This window comes from Schistocerca americana, chromosome 6 (genome assembly GCF_021461395.2).
Source record: "Schistocerca americana isolate TAMUIC-IGC-003095 chromosome 6, iqSchAmer2.1, whole genome shotgun sequence".
NCBI classification, from domain to species: domain Eukaryota; kingdom Metazoa; phylum Arthropoda; class Insecta; order Orthoptera; family Acrididae; genus Schistocerca; species Schistocerca americana.
This window is the reverse complement of record NC_060124.1, coordinates 325,349,179-325,368,462: the sequence shown is the minus strand read 5'-3', so window position 1 is coordinate 325,368,462 and position 19,284 is coordinate 325,349,179.

Here is a 19,284-nt window from a genome sequence, read left to right as displayed (position 1 = left end):
GAGGGCCGGCCGCTGTGGCCGAGCGGTTCTAGACGCTTCAGTCTGGAACCGCGCGACCACTACTGTCGCAGGTCAGAATCCTGCCTCGGGCATGGATGTGTGTGATGTCCTTATATTAATTAGGTTTAAGTATTTCTAAGTTCTAGGGGACTGATTACCTCAGATGTTAAGTTCCATAGTGCTCAGAGCCATTTGAATTAGGAAGAGGTGGTGACATAGCTGTGCAGCAGAAAGAAACAATCTACATTGTAAGACAGTCATATACCTAAGCACACATTGCTACATCATTACAAATCACCAGACACAGGCTACACATTCTACAAAACACACACACACATATATATATATTATTATTATTATTATTAGCGAATGTCCCCATGGGAGAACGATAAGCAGGTGATTAACATTTCTTAATGTTCTTCTTATTTCCCCAGTATTTCTTCATTGCCTCCCCAAAGGCCTTCTTCCTTTCTTCGGTCCACTTTGGTCGGACAGGTTTAGATTCCGTCTCTGGAGTAAACTTCCACTTGTCGATTTTTCTTCTGAATGTATCCCGGTCTGACGTGTTTGTTATGTCAATTTTTGCCTTTTTCAAATCCTTCTTAACTTCAGTTACCCAGGGTATTGTTGCCTTAAGTGATGTCATATAGTCCAATAGACGTTTAGTTAACCTGTTTCCAGGTAATCTGTCTATATGTCCATAAAACTTCATCCGCCTCTTCCTGATATCTGCCTCGATGTTTGATATTTTTTCGGTTGTCTCGGTAGTCTGCAGCCTGTATCCATCTTGTGTGTATCGTGGTCCTAGGATTTTTCTAATAATTTTTCTCTCTACTTTCTTAATTTCGTGTAAATCTAATTTTCTATTCAGGGAGAGTGTTTCACTTGCATATGTGACTGTTGGTTTGATGACTGTGTTGTAGTGTCTGATTTTAGTGCCTTTTGATAGACATTTCTTGTTATATATATTTTGAATAAGTCCGAATGCTTTCTTGATTTTCTGTAATCGGTTTTTTTGTGCTATTTTCTCAAGTCCTGTTGGTTCAATAACTTCACCGAGATACTTAAAGTGCTTGACTCTAGTTATTTCACCATACTTTGTTTTTAGTTTCGAAATATCTAATTTTGAGCAGATGAATTCTGTCTTCTCAAAGGAGATTTGCAGGCCAACCTTCTCAGCACATTCTTTAAGTGTCTCAATTTGTTTTACTGCTGTTTCTTCACTGTCAGTTATAATTGCCAAGTCATCTGCAAACGCTAAATAAGGGATGTTCAATTTTCCTTTACCTCTTCCTAGTTCAATTGGCTTCCAAAAGCTTTGTTTCCTTAGTGTTACTTCCCACTCTTTCATAACTTTGTCCAAAACTATATTGAATAATAGTGGTGAGATCCCATCTCCTTGTCTTACTCCTGTTTTAATTGAGAATGGTTCCGAAATTTCCCCTCTGAATTTAATTTTTGATTTGGTTTTTGTTAGTGTTTGTTCAATTAGTTTTCGGGTTTTAGTGTCTAGGCCTCGTTCTTCGAGAATGTGACATAGAGACTGTCTGTCTATGGAATCGTATGCCTTTTTGAAATCAACGAATGTGCAGATTATTGGTTTTGACCTGATTGCTTTAATCTTTAAAATAGTTTTAAGGTTGAATATCTGTTCCGGGCATGATCTATTAGGACGAAAGCCTGCTTGGTAGTCTGAAATTGTATGTTCTAGTTGTTCTTGTGCCCTCTTTAGGAGACATGCAGATAGAATTTTGTAGGTAACTGGTAAAAGTGAAATGCCTCTGTAGTTGTTTACGTCTGATCTTTCTCCCTTTTTGTGCAATGGGTGAATTAGTGCACACTTCCACTCCTCTGGGATATTTTCTGTCTGCCAAATTTCTTTGATGATGCTAGTGATCTCTTTTAACGAATTTGGACCAAGGTTTTTCAGTAGTTCAGCTACAATTCCATCTTCTCCCGATTATTTATTATTTTTGAGTTTTCTAATGTGACTATAAATTTCTTCTTGAGATGGTGGTAGTGAAGTCTCATTCGTGTGTTCTGGTTGTAATCTGGGGAATCTTGTACTTGGTTGTGGGCAATTTAGGAGTTGTGAGAAATATTTAGCTAGTTCTTGGCAATTTTCTTTGTTAGTTAGTGCCAATTTTCCATTCTGTTTCCGGAAGCAGAGATTTTGTGGAGTGTATCCTTTGATTTGATTTGCGAATATTTTATAAAAATCTTGAGTGTTGTGGTTCTTAAAGTTTTCTTCAATTGTGTTTAGCTGTTCATTAAGGTATTTTCTTTTAGTTTGTCTAAGTATTTTAGCTGTTTGTTTTCTCACTTTGAAAAATGTTTGTTGTGTGGTTTCTGATTTGTCACAATTGTAATTTAAAAAGGCTTGTTGTCTCTCTTCTAATGCGTTATCACAATTCGAATTCCACCATGGATGCTTGGGTATTTTCTTTAACGGAATCAAATCTCTTGCTTTCTGTATAATTTTCGTTCGGAAATCTTTCCAGTTGTTTGTTGGTTGTTTATCCCATGCTTCTGTAATTTCTGATTCCTTGATATTTTTCAAGTCAAATTTGGGAATTAGTGGTGATTTCCTTTGGCGTTTCCTTTTTGGAGTGAATTTAATTTTAACTCTGGTAAGGTAGTGGTCAGAATCTATATTTGCCCCTCTGCGGACTTGAACGTCGTGTATTTCTTTCTGGAAGTCATAGGAGATATATATATATATATATATATATATATATATATATATATACTTGTGTGTGTGTGTGTGTGTGTGTGTGTGTGTGTGTTTGTGTGTGTGTGTATGTATTCGTTAGCTCTTGTTATGTGGAGCAACAAGTTATACCTAAGACGCAATAACGCTTACCGGAGACTTGACAGTGCAGTTAAGAGCTTCTAAGTATTCGTTAAGCAAACACAGCAGAATGAGGACCTCTGACAAGTGGTATGGAGTCAAGCCACCGTTGGTCATAATGAACAGAGCCTCGCATACTGTCTCCCTCAAATTTCCATACTTCAGTTCTCCAGCTCTCAATGCAATTCGTCATGAGCTCAACATTGTTCATACCAAAGCAATCAAGTCAGTGTGGACACTGAGAAAATTTTGAAATGCTAAAATTGCCAGTAAAGCATTTATTAAATTTAGATAACCGGTTTCAGCCGACCGCAGTGGCCAAGCGGTTCTAGGCGCTGCAGTCTGGAACCGCGCGACCGCTACGGTCGCAGGTTCGAATCCTGCCTCGGCCATGGATGTGTGTGATGTCTTTAGGTTAGTTAGGTTTAAGTAGTTCTAAGTTCTAGGGGACTGATAACCACAGCAGTTAAGTCCCATAGCGCTCAGTGCCATTTGACCCATTTAACCGGTTTCACCAAGACCATATTGTCTTCTTCATATCTTATTGTTCACATAAAATTAGGTCACGCGTAATATATACATATATATATATATATATATATATATATATATATATATATATACAAATGGTGTAACACCACTCACAGTTCTGATGAAAAAATGATGTAGCATAGTCCTGCCAAAGCCTGTTATCTAAATCTAATATATGCCTTAATAGTGATTTTGGCACTGAAAAGTTTCTTCAGAGTCCACACCATGGCAGATCACCCCCATACTGATACAATGTCATAAATGTACACTTGACTAAACGATTACTACAGTGTAGTGATGTCCATGTATTAGAAGTTTCCCCACTTCTTGTGAACATGACAGAGTCCAAGTAACCTCCATCTGCAGCAAAATTTCGAGAGCCGCCATTTGAAGCTGACTGCCGAATGATTCTACTGCCTCGAACAATCACTCCACGTAAGGACCACAAAGATAAGATACGAGAAATTAGGGCTCATATGGAGGCATATAGACAGTCGTTTTTCTCTCGCTGTATTCGCGAGTGGAACAGGAAAGGAAATGACAAGTAGTGGTACAGGGTACACTCCTCCAGGCGTTGTACGGTGACTTGCGGTATATCCATGTAGATGTAAATGTAGATGTAAATGCTGCTCGTGGGAGTTAGCAGTGGCCGCTTAACTCACTGCTCGTGGGCACACTGATGGTCTTCCAACACCACCACATCTCGTGGTGTTTCTTACATGAACATCATCGTCACTGCTGGATGAGAGAGAGGTCTCGTGCCTCTGTTCCTGATCATAGCTATAGGCACTTCCGGTTTCCAAAGGCCTACATATCTGGTGGAGCCAGGATCGACTAAGTACACGACTTCCAACAGTGCGGTATATCCTGATGGGTCACTGCAGATCGTCAGGATCTTCCGAAGCGGGATCAAGTACGCTCTAACCCAGTGTGATGCCATAGACTCACATCAGGGCTTCATCTGCCAGACAGCATCCGGAAGAGTGCAGGTGAATTGTAGAAACAGCAGGGGTGCCAGCTAAACTGACTACAGGAGTCAGTGGAATTTCATCGTGTCACTGGTATGCAGCGTCAGCCGAAGCTGATAAAGATACATAGAACTGTAAATCTGAATTAATAAATTTTAAATTATTAATCACGTTTGATTAGCCTTGAAGGACGCTCTATAGGTTTCACAACACAATCCTGACAATGTGCAGGTATCATTGCTCGGCACTTCTGCACTGCACTAAATTCATCCGTATCAGATTCATAGGAAAACTATATTCCAATGTCATCTGTACTGCAGTGGAAGTTTGAGAGATAATTGCGCATGAATTTTTGCGAGTCACCACTGATTTGAGTACAAAATTACCCTATTTAGTACAAATGTATTTGAAATATTTTTTCGATTAAGTCCTCATCAGAGCTCAAATATCACGCTCGGCCAACTCTAAAAAGAAGTACAACTTTACTCCAGTATGTTGCCTATCACAATCTTCCATACACTCGTATCTATTAAAGACGGTAATTATATGTTGCATTTGGTTGCAATACTGTTCTTGCCTCAATCAACCATCCCTGGAACGTCTCATAGAGCTTGAAAAGACTGAGATACTCGCAACTGCAGTTCTTTAACTACGTCTAAAGAACTGCTGCACACATCTTTTCATGTGATCTCAGCCAGAACAAACCAGAGAATTAACGCTAGGAGACCTTGGCGGACAAGGTACAGCCCTGCTCGACCTATCCGCCAAGGATATCGTCTTAGATCGGAAGCTACATGCGACACAGACCCACCATTCCTCAACCACAGGCCCAAACGTGAAATTTGCGCCCAGCTCGATGGGACGTAATCGAAATGTTCAAATCTTAAATGCATTTGGTTTAACTTGTAGAGTATTCCATATGAAGTCGATGTGGTGCAGATCTGTCAGATCTCTCTCACGACCTCTGCTTCTCCAAACTCTCCATTGGGTTGTGTCACTTGTAAGATGTTGCGAATATAATCGACCTCTCGGAAAGAAGTTATAATGAAATGTTTACGTAATATGTATACATAAACATACAGTTATAAATGTCCCCGTTCGTAGTCGCTAATTATAACAATATGTTTAATTTTGTTCTGTAACATATAGCTATAATCAGCGGTGGAAATATATTTGCGAACGCCGACCGTGTGCGGCTCTTTCTAGTTGGATCGTCTGATCAGTCGAAGTTGCATTGCAGAGGACAGTAAATGCCTATTCAAAATAAAATTATTTTTGGATAGCTCAACATGAATTTCCTAAGGGACCGTAGTTTATCATGCATTTACCAGTAGAATATGGCGCGGAGAAATTATTTCGCCGCATACAACTTCCGTCCGATTTCGACGAAAGAATTCGTGACTGTGAACTCTCTATTTGGCAGAAAAATAAAGAAAATTAAATAACTTCATGAAGGAGTGAGACATAGACACTATATTAAATAAATAGTCCATGCACCAATTCCATTTAAATCTAGTCCACAGCTCGTATTCGTGCGGTAGCGTTTTCGCTTCCCACGCCCGGGTTCCCGGGTTCGATTCCCGGCGGGGTCAGGGATTTTCCCTGCCTCGTAATGACTGGGTGTTGTGTGGTGTCCTTAGGTTAGTTAGGTTTAAGTAGTTCTAAGTTCTAGGGGACTGATGACCATAGATGTTAAGTCCCATAGTGCTCAGAGCCATTTGAACCATTTAAATCAGAATTTATGGCAATTAATAGATGAACTTACACTGCAATGAAAGATTTAACATGGATGCCGTTTTGACTGGCACTTCTCTTCTCGTAATAAAAATAATTCCTTTGACGTTTTCACATACACGCCGCACAATAAATCTACTGCTATGCAGTATTGCACTTTTACTTTACACTAAAATAATATAATTTTCAACGATAATAATACGGCGACAAGACATGCGTTCCGACACAAGTTGCAAGAGACAAGAGAAGAAAGAGTAACTGTTCATCGAGAATATCTCGTACATCAAAAAAAAAGTGTAAAAGTGTTCTTCTTCTGTCCGTTTTTCGCGCCGCGGTTTTCAAAGTCAATAACTCACTGCATCTCTGACGGTGCTCCGACAATAAACAAGTTACGTCACAGGTCGTTCACCTTTTACATTCTCGCAGCATTATTTGCTAACTGTAGCTGTTGCCGAGCGACTGCTCGGTTAGTGAATGATTTAAAATGATAGGCAACCACATAATGTTACAAAGTGTGCCATTATACACTACTGGCCATTAAAATTTCTACACCAAGAAGAAATGCAGATGATAAACGGATATTCATTGAACGAATATATTCTACTAGAACAGACACGTGATTACATTTTCACACAATTTGGGTGCATAGACCCTGAGAAATCAGTACCCAGAACAACCACCCATGGCCGTAATAAAGGCCTTGATACGCCTGGGCATTGAGTCAAACAGAGCTTGGATGGCGTGTACAGGTACAGCTGCCCATGCAGCTTCAACACGATACCAAAGTTCATCAAGGATAGTGACTGGTGTATTGTGGCGAACCAGTTGCTCGGTCACCATTGACCAGACGTTTTAAATTGGTGAGAGATCTCGAGAATGTGGTGGCCAGGGCAGCAGTCGAACATTTTCTGCATCCAGAAAGGCCCGTACCGGACCTGCAACTTGCGGTCGTGCATTATCTATCTCAAATGTAGGGTTTCACAGTGATCGAATGAAGGGTAGAACCACAGGTCATAACCCATCTGGAATGTCCACTGTTCAAAGTGCCATCAATGCGAACAAGAGGTGACCGAGACGTGTAACTAATGGCACCCCATACCATCACGCCGGGTGATACGCCAGTATGGCGATGACGAATACAAGCTTCCAATGTGCGTTCACCGCGATGTCACGAAACACGGATGCGACCATCATGATGCTGTAAACAGAACCTGGATTCATCCGAAAATAATGACGTTTTGCCATTCGTGCATCCAGGTTCGTCGTTGAGCACACCATCGCAGTCGCTTCTGTCTGTGATGCTGCGTCAAGGGTAACCACAGCCACAGTCTCCGAGCTGATAGTCCATGCTGCTCCAAAAGTGGTCGAACTGTTCGTGTAGATGGTTGTTGTCTTGCAAGCGTCCCCATCTGTTGACTCAGGGATCGAGACGTGACTGCACGATCCGTTACAGCCATGCGGTTAAGATGCCTCTCATCTCGACTGCTAGTGATACGAGGCCGTTGGGATCCAGCACGGCGTTCCGTATTACCCTCCTGAACCCACCGATTCCATATTCTGCTAACAGTCATTGGATCTCGACCAAGGCGAGCAACAATATCCCGTTACGATAAACAGCAATCGCGATAGGCTACAATCCGAGCTTTATCAAAGTCGGAAACGTGATGGTACGCATTTCTCCTCCTTACACGAGGCATCACAACAACGTTTCACCAGGTAACGCCGGTCAACTGCTGTTTGTGTATGAGAAATCAGTTGGAAACTTTCCTCATGTCAGCACGTTGTATTTGTCGCCACCGGCGCCAACCTTATGTGAATGCTCTGAAAAGCTAATCATTTTGCATACCACAGTATCTTCTTCCTGTCGGTTAAATTTCGCGTCTGTAGTATGTCATCTTCGTGGTGTAGCAGTTTTATTGGCCAGTAGGGTACTTTTGCTAAATGATAATTTGTGTCAATATTCCTCATTACCTTCCTCATCCAAATAATGTAAAGTTTCAAACTCACAACAGATGCCAAAGAGATACATTAGTAAAAGGAACATGGGAAGTTGCTAGCGTGTGTATCACTACTTGCACTTTGACCGACATATCTGGCTGCTGCAATTAAAAGTCGATTACGATTGGTGTTCAACAGTATTTCAATGTGAACAGAGGAGAAAATCTTGCACCGACACTCTTAATTAGGTCCTTTGAATGTAATTTAGACAGACAATTTGATATTCCTCTTAGGAGGCCAAGAAACGAGCACATCAGAATATGGCTAAATTGCAAACGTGGATCTTATGGCGTCGCTTGGACAATGCAGCACCTTCATGTAACACATTCAGAAGAGACGCCTACCAGAACGGTCGCGTTACAGGCCCGGTATGGTTTCATCTTGGTACGTTCTCACCGGCATGCACCAAGTGGACATTTTACTGATTAACGGCGAGGACAAGCGTCTTGCAGACTCGATGGCTCCAGGGCATAAATGACAGCTCAGAAATTAATGTCTGTTTCTGCCCTGAGGCGACATACTGGCGCCGGTCGAAGGTTTATAGGCCGCTAATTAACTAGCAAGTTACGCTTCCGAGGGGTTGCTTGGGGGGGGGGGGTGAGAGGAGACCAAACAGCGAGGTCATCGGTCGTTATGCCTCTGTCAGATGTACCAAAGCTAGAGGTATTTGCCAAAGTTGTGGGAATGGTTGAGACACTTTCGAAATATAAGGAGGAAAATAAGGGTGGAAACTTATATTTTATCATGTCTCATAGGCTTACGCCAAGACTGGAGCTCTCACTGGCGGCTAATATGGGTCGTGGGCATTTTTGAGACGCGTAAGACAATAGAAAGGTATTAGTGAAACAAATAAGCACGAGGCCTGAATGGCTGACGCCAAGTCTTTGCGGGAATTATTTTGTTGAGACGTTAAAGGTACAGAAACGGAAGAGTCGGAAGAAGAATCTATTATGGAGGGCTGTCGAGAAAATATTCTGATACAGGAAGCGGTAGAGACAGCGGCCTCCTGTGTTTGAGATCTGTGGAGAGCTGCTGGTCTTCGTCCGAGATCCAAGACGGTAGCCAGAATGGTGAGTTTTCAGCTACAGTGCTAGGATTTAACTGAGATTATCATCTTGTGATGTTTTGGAACCTTGCAATCAAGTTAGAGTCGGTTCACAGCCGTAGTATTGTTACCTAATTTTTCATTTCAATCTTTCCGTGGTTCGGAACTCACGTTCGTCACAATGAATCTTGAGTTTCGGTTGACTTGCTTGTTAACATGCCTGGTGCGTGTCTAATCTCTCCCTACCGGCATAGGCAACGAGTGTATTTCTGCCACATCATTTAAAGTCGCGTGTCACGATCTCTGGAACTAACGCCTCTTTTACACTGTGTTTTCCAGTACCTTTCGAACCCACATATGTGCGTTATTTGTGACTGATATAGTTTAATACTTCATGTTCCTTGTTATTTTAGAACAAAAATGCTCACCATGTTTAGTATTTGTTCATGTATGTAGATCCAGAAAACTAAATGTTCAGTAATCTAATTACTCTGGATATTATTTTGGTAGTTAGTTAAGCTCATGTCACTTGAACATAGATTAATCAAAGCTGTCATCGATACCTGTACATCACAGATATTGCTTCTCGTAACAATTCCGAGGTGCAAATCTTTCTTTAAATCAGATAACTTCCAATGAGCCAACAGTCCATAGGCCACATTCCTTTATTTTTGTATTAATTTTGATGCACCGGCATCTGGAAACCCTCGTGTTAAATGATTAGTAGAATCAGTAAAAGAACTTAACAGTTCATTTACTTCTCCACACATATTTGTTAGTAATAGACAACTTTCATTTAGCTCACCCTCCCAGGATGCTAAATGACATATGTTTATTTAAATCATCCTGCTAGGATACATAGTCCTCCCATAGATAGATTCTTATCATTTGACTCACCCATCCAGGATACTTAGATCCACCCATAGTCTCCCTTCATTTAAACCAGATAACCCCCAGTAGGCGGCTTGTAACCACACATTCACTGTTTTGGCACAAATGGATCGTTTGAGGAGCCATGTTTACTGTAATGTATTTCATTCTTTTATTGTACGGTGTGTCTGTTTTAACTATTAATCGTGATGCCCGCTGTGTAATGACAACAATTACAACATAGTACGTGTTCTCAAGTACCATTTATCCGACGCTGGACAAAGGAATTAAGGAAACCGACTGAAGATGGTAAAAATAACGGAAACATGTATGATTGGACACAAAACTAGGACCTGTGTTTGTTTGGGCAGAATGTTTGAAAACATGTTTATCCACTGTAATAGAGCTGGATTGATGGACCACTGTTAAGCGGTATGGAGACCTCATGTTGAGAGCTCACAAGTGCCACGTTAAGTACATTTTTCTGGACTATCATGACGGGAGGTGGTGACAGTGAACTAGCGACATAGCGAAACGAGGGGGCCAACGGCCGCCTGTAGTGGCTTAGTGAATTATTCAGCCTGGGGTAGGGGTGGCGAGAGGAGCGAAAGCGCTTGCAGAGTATACGAGGGGACAAAGGCTGCAGGCAGGGTACACAAAGGCCGCGCCTAATGGAGGACCGCTGAAGCAAGGCCCGGCCCGCTGCTGCCATACGTGTCTTACAATAGACACGCGTTCAGCTACACGCCGCACTCCTGAGTTTTTCTCGGAAGTGTGCAGGGTTACACCGCTTAGCACTCGAGCACTTATACCGAAACCTGCAGTGACAAAAATGGAATGTCTTACACCACGGACGCAGTCGGCGAACGCTGCCAAACTGTTAATCTAGTTATTATAATTAATTTTTTCTCGAGGCATTTGAGTCCTGTCTTTATCTACGATAATGGTGGAAGCTGGAAAATGAATTAAAATTGGTGCCACGGCCGAGATTCGAACCCAAGTTTCCTCGTTTACCAGGCAGGAACACTAGCTATCACACCACCACATCACGATGACTAAAATTCCTCTATGGCCCTCCCCAACAAAAACCTCATTTCATATTTTCTGCTTATTTTCCCCTTCTTAGATCGTCGCTATTGCTGAGGCTCTCCAGCATGCACAGGATATTAACTGTAGTTTGTATGGACTCGGGTAGTCCATGGAGTAATATTAACCACAATTATGTGGCTGTACAATGGCTAGCGCTCCTGCCTAGTGAGTAGGAAGACGAGGGTTCAACAGTCAGCCGTGGCACAAATTTCTTCAGCTTCCATCATTATCGTTGATAATCGAGTATTCCATGCCTGTGGGATATTTTGATTAAAACTGCATCCTTACGAGAGATTATTTTCGGTACTATTTATTTATCTATCTATCTATCTATCTATCTATCTATCTATCTATCGCTTGAGCCTTCTCCCGCAGTTACGCAGGGTCAGCCATCGCTAATCGGATTTGGCATGTTAATAGTTAAGGGGTGTTTAAGGGGTGGCCGGGTTCCCTTCCTGTCGCCACCCCGTACCCCCCGGGACGAAATTAGTGTATCCCAAATGTCTGCGTCAAGTGTAATCCATAGAACAGGGCGAAAGTGGTCAGATGTCTGCGAACTGTGTAACTGAGGCGGAACATGGGAACCAGCCCGGTATTCCCCTAGCGGGAAGTGTAAAACGGCCTAAAAACCACATCCAGGCTGGCGGGCACATCGGCCTTCCTCATTAATCTGCCTGGTGGATTCGATCCGAGGCCGGCGCGCCTACCCGAGTCCAGGAATCAGCGTGTTAGCGTTCTCGGCTACCCTGGAGGGTCAGATTATCTTTGGTACTATCAGTACAAATAAACTATTCAAATACGTGAAGAATTTGGTGAGTATATGACGGTTATTAGGAGATTAGTAACGCTGTTGGATCTTTTCAGGGGGATATAACAACACAGCACCACAGGAGAACGTGGACATTATATTTCATAGTTTGAGAATCGAATCATTGGCGTGAAGGATATTAGCTCACTGGACAGAAATATTAGGCACTCCACTGTGATCACACAGATGAATCGTTAAGCATTTGCCTATGGTGCAGTCATCGGATCAAGTGCTCAACAGCGCATCAGTTGTCTCTAGATGAGTACAAGGCAATTGAGATCAGTGAGACATTTATGTTTAGAGGACGTTGTACGTAAACATGGGTAAACGTAACGACTTGATTGAATGGCAGAAAGTAGCAATCGTGTTTGGCCGTTCCAGTGGCTCTAGACTGTGTGAATTTGCTCTTTTTGTTGGTATTTAGCGGCGTGCTGTCCAAAGATTCAAAGAGTCCACAAGCAGTTGTGTAACGCAAGTGCCCACGAACCACGATATAAGAATTGTGTTCGGAAATAGATTGCGACCGAGAGGAGCTGGAGACATGTATCACGGCCTGTGAAACAAATTCGCCTCCTAACTCGATGAGAATCACTTCAGGCAGTGAACGATGGGCCGCCCCAACCTGTTAGCGAGAGAACAAAAAACGTTCAAACGTGTGTGAAATCTTATGGGTCTTAACTGCTAAGGTCATCAGTCCCTACGCTTACACACTACTTAACCTAAATTATCCTAAGAACAAACACACACACCCATGCTCGAGGGAGGACTCGAATCTCCGCTGAGACCAGCCGCATAGTACATGACTGCACCACCTTGGACCGCTCGGCTAATCCCGCGCTGTGCGAGAGAACACTGCAACAGGAAATGCATCCAATGGAAATTTAGAATAGGTCACCTCGAAAGTGGCGTTTGTTCTCACAGGCACATAAAGGCGACAACAGCGAAGTTCATAGGGCTGGAAGATTATGCGACTGGTTTTCTCAATGCTCCCCCATGCTATTACATCTAAACTGGCCCTATAAAAAGTCTATAGGATTTGTTGGAACTACGGATAAAACGCTGAAATCAGCATCCGCGAAATTTGTTGGAATCGTGCGATCAAATCCTCAGCGATTGGGTTAACCTGCATGCGACGTACCTGCACAACTTTGCTGGCTGGATACCGGCGGTTATCAGGTCCAAGCACGGAATTGCACTGTATGAAATGACGCTTGTAATGGTTCCTCGAGGGGAGACTAATTTTTTGTCCGTGGAGCCTATTACAACCGTACGGGCTGATGTGTGGAGGTGGATAGTCATAGTATAATTACTGCAAATCGACTGGTGACGAGACGGATGGAAAATATTAGTGTGACGAGTAGGTACAGGCACTTCGAGAAGGACTACACTGCGAGAAATGGTAGGTTTGTTCGACTGGTTCTAACAAATAGACTCCTGACAGCAGCCGAGATCCGGTCAGAGGTTAAGGTCAGAATTGGACGAATCGTCAAGTAACGATTAATGGAATTTGGATTGAGACTTCGAGTTGCCATGCTGTGTTTATCGCTGACACCGCAACATAGACAAGAGAGTCTTCCGCTTTTTAAGTGTTGTCCCAACTCAAGGAAAAAGAGGACCCTGAAACTTTTACCGTCCCTCCGCCCACTTTGACGAGTCCGCTGACCAAATGTGACTATAACGGAAGACAACCTGCCATACCAATGATTCCTGTTCAGATTGATTTCTGTTGAGAATTTGAGTAGTGGCTTTGTTCGAACCGTCGACCAACATCGTTCGGTTACTAGCCATGGGCGACAACCCCATAGTTACTCAAGCGAACAAATAAATACACAAAAAATCTGTATTACTTCCTTAACATTTTCCTATTCCCCTTGTAAACGTTTCTATTATTTCTTTCCTGTCTTATTTCATTTACGATATTTCGTTTAATTCATTCTTGACTTATTCGCTAAATCCAATCGAAATTCAACAATACTTTTTTTTTAAAAAAAGTCATGTAAGGTGTCAAGGCGAGAGGATACCAACGGCCCATTTCCTTCCCCATCGCCGAGCGTGGTAGCCACTCGGTCTAGGGCGCCTTGCCACGGTGCCTTGCCACGGTTCGCGCGGCTCCCCCCGTCGGAGATTCGAGTTCTCCCTCGGGCATGGGTGTGTGTATGTATGTGTGTGTGTGTGTGTGTGTGTGTGTGTGTGTGTGTGTTGTCCTTACCGTAAGTTAGTTTAACTTACATTAAGTAGTGAGTGAGCCTAGGGACTGATGACCTCAGCAGTTTGGTCCATATAGGAACTTATCACAAATTTCCAAAATTTTTATTCCCCATCTTTCCTCATTCCCGACTTGAGCTGATTCCTCGCAACCTTTAATATTGTTCTTTCTTGCTTCCTTCAAACTGATTCCAGCGGCAGTGGGTGGAGAAAAACAGCCTAAACGACTCCAACGAAATCCCAGGTTGTTTTTCTAAACGACTCCAACGAAATCCCGGGTTGTTTTTCTGATGTAATTTCCAATAAGAAGCAGCAACAAGCTCCATCATCGCTACGATTCAGTGGGCCGTGATGTGACTGCGGCGTGTTCTGATTGCTGGTACAATAAGTAGTGACAAAATGACTGAGAGCTGACGGCCAACAGTTTCGCGATATACGACCATTATAGCCACGCCGAGTATCGGCGGGTCGTATTAAATGGCGAGTGCTGCTTTGACGTTAGTGGTGACAGTTTTACTATCAAAGCCAAGAACAAACAATAATGCGAAGACATGGTGTGTAGCCATGCATCAGATACTCTGACTTCTGTCGCACAGTAGGATCTCATCTTGTTGCTTTTAATGCCAACTGCACTACGCTATTGTAATGAGATATTCCCATCAGATGTTGTATCCGTACGACACTATTCTGTTTCCCTCATCACGACTGCCACCTTTAACTCTTGTCTTGCGTGTATCTGCAGACACGCTATCAATATCAGTTGCACTGTCAGAACGTTCATAGATCTGCAATGTGTCTGGCTTAATACTCTTTGCTGTCAGAACTTCACTTACATCTGTAAATCTGGAGGAATTGCAGATGAAAATTGATTTACCTTACATACAGTATTTTCGAATGTGTGTGAAATCTTATGGGACTTAACTGCTAAGGTCATCAGTCCCTAAGCTTACACACTACTTAACCTAAAGTATCCTAAGGACAAACACACACACACACACACCCATGCTCAAGGGAGGACTCAAACCTCCGCCGGGGCCAGCCTTACATACAGTAACGTAAAGTGGCAACAGATCATACATCAAATGGCTCTGAGCACTGTGGGACTTAACATCTGAGGTCATCAGTCCCCTAGAACTTAGAACTACTTAAACCTAACTAACCTAAGAACATGACACACTTCCATGAGCGAGGCAGGATTCGAACCTGCGACCGTAGCGGTCATGCGGTTCCAGACTGAAGCGCCTAGAACCACTCGGCAACACCGGCCGGCTGCATCATTGCATTGATGCCAATGGTCATCACTTCGAACACTTTCTGTAAATGGACGTTCATGCCAATTTTTTGACCTTCGTTGACCCTCAAAGACTTTACTATGACAAATCATTGGATTCGCCTCGATAGCCGCTATCAAAAAGTAAGTACCAAACTATATCATCCCGTTTTAAGAAACAATTATCTCTGACACAACCCCATCTAGCAACAAAAAAACACCCACTGGACTCGCATTCGGGAGAGCGACGGTTCAATCTCGCGTCCGGCCATCCTGATTTAGGTTTTCCGTGATTTCCCTAAATCGCTCCAGGCAAATGCCGGGATGGTTCCTTTCAAAGGGCACGGCCGACTTCCTTCCCCGTCCTTCCCTAATCCGATGAGACCGATGACCTCGCTGTCTGGTCTCCTTCCCCAAACCAACCAACCAACAAAAAACCAAGGTCATATTATGGTCCCCGTTGTCCCATGAAACTTTTGTCCCACAAACTTTTCAGCCACCATCATACTTTCGGAGTTATTTTTCGTGGCAGTTGTTAGTGACTCACCTTGTATTTCAGGTGCTGTTGTACAGCCAGGCACATCTTCCGTTGCATACGTAATGTCTGATGCGTTGTAAGACCTCAAAACATGTATCCACTTCCGCTCGAAGGTAGAATTGGTAACTTTATCCCCGAGAGTTCAGTTAAAGTTTGGATTAAGGGTATCAACTGGGACAAGACAGGGTAAAATGTTTCATAAATGGTAGCTCTCGTGAAAGGATCACTTACTATTAAAGACAACAGCACAGACAGTAGGATTAACCATATGAGTCACAAATTACAAAATACTTAATTGTAATAAGCATAAAATTAATATTGCTTCACAAAAAATTGTACGTAGATATAGCAGATTAGCAAGATTTGATGAATACAAATAAATTATCTTCTTGACCGATAAGCGACATTGCATTATTGTTTCCTATTCTTGGTGTCAAACAAACTGAAACTTGAAGCAAATATGTTCAGATCGGACTTCAGTCATTACAGCACATTTAACAATACAAGTCCAGACGGGCACAGTTTTGGACGACAGTTCTTCAACACACCCCAAAAGTCAATAACAACCAGCTGATACCAAGTCCTTAAGTCCCTAGTCCACGGGAGGCGAATGTCGGAGAGGTGGCGACTCAGAGATGGTGACTTTCTTCTCTTAATGTTTGTAGAGTCGGAACTTCCAGGTTGGTGTGGTGGCTCGATCTGATTGGCCTTTAAATGGTGCGTGACTGGAGGAAGTGAAGTAGTGCGCGTAAATGTCAGGCACTTAGCGGCTATACTAAAGCCATTTTTGGCTAATTAGATCCTGCGGTTTCTGTGGCGCTCGGTGGTTTCCTCTTGATAACAGCCGCTGTTTTTTTGTCAGTCATATTGTTGAGAAGTTACGTTTGTCACTGGCGAGGCAGGATGTTCGACAAATAACTAGTCACTTCTGTATTGTCTGGAGCTGTCGTCGCAAGGACATATAAGCAATTATTAGTCAAAATTACTACATTTTAACGCAAAATGTCTCACAGTGTCGTAGAAAGTTGGAATTTACACCTCAAGAGTCTGGTTCAGCATCTGTTTAAGACTCCTCCAATGACTTCACTGAATTTTAGTAATCAATTAAATAATGAAAATTCGTTATGTCCGCATCTCGTGGTCGTGCGGTAGCGTTCTCGCTTCCCACGCCCGGGTTCCCGGGTTCGATTCCCGGCGGGGTCAGGGATTTTCTCTGCCTCTTGATGGCTGGGTGTTGTGTGCTGTCCTTAGGTTAGTTAGGTTTAAGTAGTTCTAAGTTCTAGGGGACTGATGACCATAGATGTTAAGTCCCATAGTGCTCAGAGCCATTCGTTATGTTTGTGTGTCTCACATCTATAAATTTCGTAAGGATTGACTCGTATTGGTTGTTCTTTGAAAAAGGAAAAAAATATCGGTATACGACTCACCGTGAGGCAGAATCCGTAAGCGTATAGAAGACTGCAGTACATTCACACATTTGGCGACAGCTTCGTCATGAGAGATTTCAGCAACTCTGTTGATGTTATAAGAAATATCCGTGTCAGGTGTACATATTTCTACCGTATGAATGGTTTCGATCACACTCGATGGTCATAAGTATTCTGATCTCCATAGTTCTGAAGATCATTGAGTATGATAGAAACTAGTTATACCGTAAAAAAGTACATATGAGATGGAAACAGAAATCGTTTAGAATTTTTTAAAACTATACGTTTGATTTTGTGTGAAACTTTAGCTGTGATGAAGAAGTTTTACCGATGGATCCACCTAATTTGCCAGAATGCAGGAAACAGGCTTGCGTCAGATGGTTAAGGAAATGCTCAAAAAATTCAAATGAGGAAATGAAAAGCCTATGTACAAAATCATAACAGCAGGCGAAATTTGGACACGTTCCTAAGAGCCGTAAATTAAGTAACATGCGTCTCCATGTGTGTTCCAAGGTGAACCACAATTAACAAAACTGGTACATTCATCGAGCACTTCCTCGAACATGGTCACTTGTTTCTTTGGTTACAGAGACTAAGCCGTGACTATTGTTCCACTGGGTTGATGAAAAATTTATTGTTAATCGTATACAACAATTTTTAGTATAACGTTGACATTACATCACGGTTGTATGAGTTAGTGTTCTGTGTCTTTATGTTCTTCTAACACCGAAGCCTCTGATGACTGTATGTTACATACGACTATTTGTTATCACAGCAGTGAGGGATCGACATACAGGACTCAGCGTGAAGGAAACGTAAGAGCTCCATTGTAGACTTGGATGGTGCCATATTAATCTGAAAATGTGGTGAAAGTCCGCCAACGGACAGTTATGAAGACACATCGCGCCACTATTTCCTTCGGATAAAAGGTTAGCCTTAAACGCCGTGAATAACGCGGTCCTAAGTTTAGTTCTGCCGCAGATTGTTCACCGCCGTTTTCTCGGATATATTGCTCGCTACAACCTTGTGGTTAGGTTAGGACATGAGTTTGAATTCACGGTTACAAAACCTGACGTGTGACGCAGTTTAGTCATTGGCCCTTAAAATCAGCTGTCGACGGAGCTTCTCCCACTTGCGTCATATTTCGCGGCGGTCGCTTCCAAAATAGCTCCGCGTTACACATTAACAGCTGTTGTGGAGCGAACCGCTGCGTTTGTGTGTCGCCTGTAACAGAGTGGTATCAGGTGGCGGATGAGGCGACAGTGTAGCGGCAAGTGACAACGTCAGCTATAAAGTAATTTTAATCGGGCTCTTCTAGATAGAAAAATTTAATAATATGTTTGTTTGCATAGCCAACTTCCGCTGCTAAATTTCAGTTTTAGCAGTAAAAGCAAACTGTAATTTCTCGCTGTCATTGTTACCTGGAACTTTTCTCTCACTAGCTACACGGGATGCCACGTTACCAACCTATGAGCAGTCCCGATCGGCACTTTTCTTCAGATTATATGTGACACAAGCAAGTTCCAAACGAGAAAAGAGTGACAGAAAGAAAATTAGAAAATGAAAAAAAAGCAATCACTACGATGATGAAAATGACGCAGAAAAGTATGAAAACAAAAAAAATAAATTTCAACCATTTGAAAAGTATGTAAAAATCTGCTAACCGGTTGCATAGGTTTTCTATATTGATACTTTTCAAATTTGTGTATACGGTTTCTGCAAACGTCAGCCATGTTCAAAGTTTTAAATTTCAACCAATTAACTGAATTGAAATGATGACCAAAAACTTTTGATTAGGTTCAGAAAAATGAAAAACTTGGCTGCATTTGACGAGAACCGAATCTCCTAGCCGCTCGCTTTGAGATGCCATGTCACGGATTGTGCGACCCCTCCCACCCGAGGTTCGAGTCCTCCCTCGGGCATGGCTGTGTGTGTTGTTCTTGGCATAAG